This window comes from Morus notabilis, unplaced genomic scaffold, assembly GCF_000414095.1.
Source record: "Morus notabilis unplaced genomic scaffold, ASM41409v2 Scaffold281, whole genome shotgun sequence".
Classification (NCBI taxonomy): Eukaryota; Viridiplantae; Streptophyta; class Magnoliopsida; order Rosales; family Moraceae; genus Morus; species Morus notabilis.
Genome location: NW_010357693.1, coordinates 285482 through 291527, shown reverse-complemented (window position 1 = coordinate 291527; position 6046 = coordinate 285482).

Genomic DNA, 6046 nt, shown 5'->3' with positions numbered 1-6046 from the left:
AAAAAAAAAAAAAAAAAAAACAAAAAAAACAAAACAAAAAAAAAAACAAAAAAACAAAAACAAATTGTCAATCCTGCCTCAATAGTTAAGTTTTAGAAGCTTTCACAAGAAACTTAATGGGCGAGTGGTCTTTTAGGATACATAAAAATCGGTGCGCATCATAAATCAATAAAAGTTCAATAACTGCTAAAAATTTTAAATTTTTTTTTTGGGTGTTTATTTCAACTATTTAACGAAGTAATATTAATCAACTTCCATAATTTCATTAAAAAATGGAGCAGAAGGAAAAAAAAGAGGTAAACGCTGAAAAAAAAGGGGTCAGACTCCAGCATCTCAAAACAGTTAGAATGAATAACATTAGATAACTGACTATTTAAAATCAGTAAAATCAAGAATGCCCCTAAAACAATCACCAATAGACCAAATAACATCTACAACCACAATTACAAACAGAAAAAGAAAAAAAAAATGACATAAGAAAGAGCTGAATTTGTTTTCCACCAGTTACTACAATACAAGCTCGAAATGCTAAAAATCCTTTTTTCACTAAAGAGTTACGAGACATCAAGTTCCGACATTACAAATCGAAAGTTACACAAATGTAGATTCACGACACCTTGGTGTCACTGAATTCAACTTCACAAATCATAAAGAATGGCACGGAGAAACGACAATCAATTTTTACAATACATTCTATCAAATGAAGATTTGAAAATACATGGAGATTACAAATGTGCAGGCTTACTACCTCAGCAACGCCACCAGCAACCGCCTCCCGCGTCTCCTTGACATGACCATCCCGCTTGTTCTGCAGACTTCCCGAAGAGCAGGTCCTCAAACCACTTCCATACTTTCTCTCTTCCTTATGTTTACTTTGCTTCTTCCCACTCGGGCCACTCCCTTCTTCACCACCAGTTTCCCTTTTCCTCTTCCTTCGCTCCCCGTCTGATTGCCTCACAGAATCAAAATCTTCAAAATTGCTTTGCGGATAGGTCTATTTGGTAAGCCTCCATCTTCAAGCCAACTTCTTGGCAGACTCGGGGCATGTTCTTCTGTCCAAAAAACTCAAAAAAAGATAACTCGAGTTTCAACTTTATTTAAGTTCATGTTCTTTTAAGTTTTAATTTTATTCAATTTTACTCAACTTTATTCAAGTTACAACTTCAACTCAAGTTATAACTCAAATTCAACTCAAAAACTACACTCAAATTACACTCTAAAAGAACAACCCCTCAATATTCCACGATCTAAAAACTCTTGTTGAAGAGGCTTCCCGCTCCAAAAGCAGTTCGATATTTCGAACTGAAAATTCTCTCCCCACTTTTTTTTTTTTTTTCTCGCCATGGCGCCGGGTTGGCCGCCTATTTTGTTTAGTTTGTTATTACTTTTCCCTCTCAAAATCAATTTATGTTTGTAGAAAAAGTTGATTTTAGTGTTTAGTAAATTTCTTTAAAAGTATTTTTTGAATAATTTTTTAAGAATCTACAACTAAAATCAGAAGTAGTCTAAAGACAATTTTAGCTTTTAAATTGGGCAAAAATCAGCATAATACAATTAATGAAACTTTCATAATACTGATAATACTCTTAATGAAATTTAAAATTTTCAATCTTCTCAATCTAAAATTTAGACTCATAATATATCATAATATAATAGTAATATTGTAACAAATAATATCATAATTATATTAATAACTCTAACATTATTATTTTATCATATAATATAATATTATAATAATATTATAATTATTTTAGTAATATGATATTATAAGTATAATATAATTATAATATGATATTATAATTATAATGTGATAGTGTAATTATTATTTTATAATATATTATATATTATATTGATATAATTATATTAATTATATTAATAATATTATAATAATATGATTACATTATATTGTACTGTATTGATATAATTATATTTATTATATTAATATATATAATATAGTGTATTACACACGTTATGATTATATAATATATTAATTATAATATATTTATTTAATATTATATAATAATATTATATAATAATATAATATAATATAATATAGTTGTAATTTTTAATTATATTATAACTGAAATATTAATATTTTTTATGTAATATTATAATATGTTTTATAATATTGTAGTTTTATTAATCATTTTAATAATATTATTATATTCTATATCATAATTATATAATATCTTATATAATAATAGTTTATATTAAATATAATAATAAATATATATTATATTGTAATTATATGTATTGTATTATAGTATAATATAATATAGTTATAATTTTTAACTATCCACATCAATTTAATCTCATAATTTATCAAACGTTATTACATTGATTTTAGAACCAGCACAACTACTATAATTATAGTTTATGAAACACTCAGCTGTTTTATGTAACAACTGTTTCTTTCTTTAGCACAACTAAAAACATTTTTTTCAAAATCTACAGCACTACTAAACTAAGCCTTTATGCTGCAGTGGCGCCCGGAATTCATCCAAAATACTCCTTTTGAGTTTACAAACTTATTTTTACTTCCGGAACACCTACAAAACACAAAAACACAAATAAAACACAAAATACTCAAAAAAATAAGCAAGAAAACATGAAAGAATTAACACCGGAACATATCTGGAATTAAGCACTTATCACCGAGGTGTGTGGAGGATGGGCATGAGGAAGGGGCAGCTGGGGGTCTTATGATTTGGAAATTAAGGTTTCTTTGATTTGAGTATAGTTTACAACATTACATGGTACAATCTTACAGTATATTACTTTAGAACAATAGTTCGTAATTTCTCAAAAACTCAACCACGTAGATCAATTGGTTTTAAATAACACCTAAAGGACTGAGATTACTTGGGACATTTTCGTCATTTAATTTGTAAAATTGACCAAATTAGTTACACGCAAGAGGAGGTGTTACTATAATATGTCCGGTGAAGGAAGTATTATTCAAATAATGACAAATATGAGGGATTATCAATCTTTTTTTTTTTCCTTGAAAGAAACCTCATAAAAGATTTTGTTCCTGTGTATTTTATTTAGGTGATACTATACTAAACTTGTGAGTTTTGATTTTGTTTTTTTAAGGGCAAATGCTTTCCAAATCAAGGAACTATAAACACCAATACTGATTCATATGGCCTCAAAACTATAGGAAACTGGGAACCACAACTGCAATAGGCAATCAGTTCCACGAGTAAACTCATATAACACTCAAAGGGAGTAATGTTGGAGATGCATGTATTTTACGCGCAGCCCGAAGCCCGTCATTTTGGCCCGCGCTGTCATGGCCCAAACCCAAGATCATATTGGACCGAGGTTCTAGGCCCAAAAGTCCTTCCAAGCTGGTTAGCCTCTTTAATTATTATTATTTTTAATTATCTTAGGATTATTTTCACCGATGCCCCTTGAATTTTAGAGTTATTTTCAACTTGCCATTTAAATTTTAAAAACTCTCAATTTATCTCTTAAATTTTAAATTGTTCTCACTTAACTATTTTTGTTGTAATTCTTATTAAAATCAAACGAAAAAAGAGGAAGTTAAGTGTGATTTTGTGGTTTTTATATGTTTCTTTTGAATAGAAATTTAAACAGAAACACCACGTGACTATATTATTTTCTTTTTTTATTTGTTTTTACCAGAAATTGCAATAGATGAGGTTAAATGGAAATAATTCAAAGTTCATGAGATAAAGTGAGAATTTTTAAAAATTAAAAAGTAAATTGAGAATGACCCTAAAATTTAGACAACATCAGTGATAATAATCCTTATCCTTATAAAGTTTCGAGTTGAGCCATCCCACTCCTTTGTGATTTTTGTCTTTTCTTTGCTTTTCTCTCTAGGGCCGGCAATTTCCAGATTATTGATTTTAAATAGATCCCTCTTTATCCCTTTTAAATAGTAGGAATAGCTGGCTCCATTTGCCATTGCTTCTTAAGCGCCATTTATTAAGATAGTTAAACTATTACGATAAAACTGACTGCAATAAAACGCTATTTTCTATGTATTAGCGCATAAGTTTTTCCTTTGTTTGAGCAAAGATAGCATCACAAGGCAATACTTACATGTTACACATAAATTGTCGCCCAACTTTGTATAGAATTGAAACAAAATAAGAGGGTCAAATTTACAAAATGCCAATGATGAAAGTAATATATTTACATATGTACATGGTCAAATTTTTAATACACAAAATGCCAGTGATGAACATACACAAGGCTTAAGTAGAGCAGAGTCTGGCTACGCAATTAGGACTTTTTTTTTTTTTTTTTTTAAATACTTTTACATGCCGATGAATATAGTGCAAACAACTTGCCAAACTTGTCTACGCTACATTTAAGGAAACAATTTTGTTAAAACAGCTATCTGTTCAGAACTCAACACAGATTGTAGAACTGAAATCAGGCCAAAAAGTAAGGATCTTGGTCTCTGTTGGTACTAGGAAAATCCATGGAAAAGTTGAAACGGTCCAACGTTATTATGTGCCGGTTTTACCTTTTAATCCAATAGGACAACGATCATTTTCTGGCTAAAACAATTGAAGAAGCCATCTTAATACCTTTTGCAGCGCCAAAATGCAGGTGTAACACCAATACTTTTCGATGTCATGACCGATTCTTAACCATACAGCGATTACACTACAATGGCCATTCCACGACCTGACACACTGACCTTTGTAGCCTGAAGCTGTTTCTTCTTTTGTTTCTTCATCCGCTCTAACTTCTTATCCAACTGCCATAAACAGTTGAAAACAATGAGCATGTTTGAAAATAGCATTGTTCATTTGGAAACACAAAAGATGTGGCGTATTTCCTCCAGGAGAACAAAAGGCAAAAGGTAAAAGAGCCAACCCTTTCACGGCGGGTTGGTGCAGTTGCTTTATTGTGGGTTCTAACTTTGTTGACGTTAATCCGAGGGGGTGGAATAACTATGTAATCCGGGTCTGTTGGTTGTGGTCTTACGGCACGTTTTGGAGATGACGATTGACTAGGCTTATGTACCCTGTGGTCAGTGGAAAAAAAGCAAATAAACAAACATGGCTTAAGATGATCAAGCAGATGCAATTAGGCAAACAGACGATGAAGTAAGAAATTTCGCCACATCTTACCGTAAGAAGTCATCTGAATCGCTATCAGCATGTATGGACAAAGATTGACTAGACTTGTTTCCCATTAGGTACGTTTTTAAGGAATTTTAGAACACATAGTTGAGATGATTTATCAGAGGCAATTTAAGCAGACATATAACATAGTAAGAAATTTCATCGCCTCTTACCGTGAGAGGTCGCCAGAATCGTGACGATCATGTCTAGATGAAGACTGACTAGACTTGTGTCCCCTGTGGTAAGTGAAAAAGAAAATAATTTGTGCATCAAGAAATGTCCTTTGTAAACTAGACACGGTGAGGTGGAAAAAAAAAAAGAAAAAAAGAAATATGAGATGATCAAGCAGAGGCAATTAAGCAAACATATAATTTAGTAAGAAATTTTGTTACACCATACCTCAAGAAGTCGTCTAAATCAAGATCACTGTGTCTAGATGAAGATTGACCAGACTTGTGCCTCCTATGGTAAGTATTAAAAGAAAAAAAGAACAAAAAAGAGGTATATCAAGTAATTCTCTAGTCAAATGGAAATGGTGAGGGTCAAAACATATTGCTGAGATGCTCAAGCAGACGCAAAACTGTAGGAACAAATTTTGTCATATCTTACCGTGGGAAGTCGTCTGAATCACGATCACCATGTCTAGATGATGATTGGCCAGAATTGTGTCTCCTGTGGTAAATTAAAAAAGGTTAAAAAAAAACTGTATCAAGTAATGTTCATGGTCCACTGGAAATGGTGAGGTGGAAAAAAAAAAAACAAAAAAACAAAAAAACAAAAAACAAAGCTGCAATGCTCAAGCCGAGGAAAACAGATAATGTAGTAAGAAAATTCCACGGCATCTTTCCTTGAGGAGTCGTCTGAATTGCAATCGCCATGTCTAGACGAAGATTGAACAGAATGGTGTCTCCTGTGCTAAGTGAAAAAAGAATAAA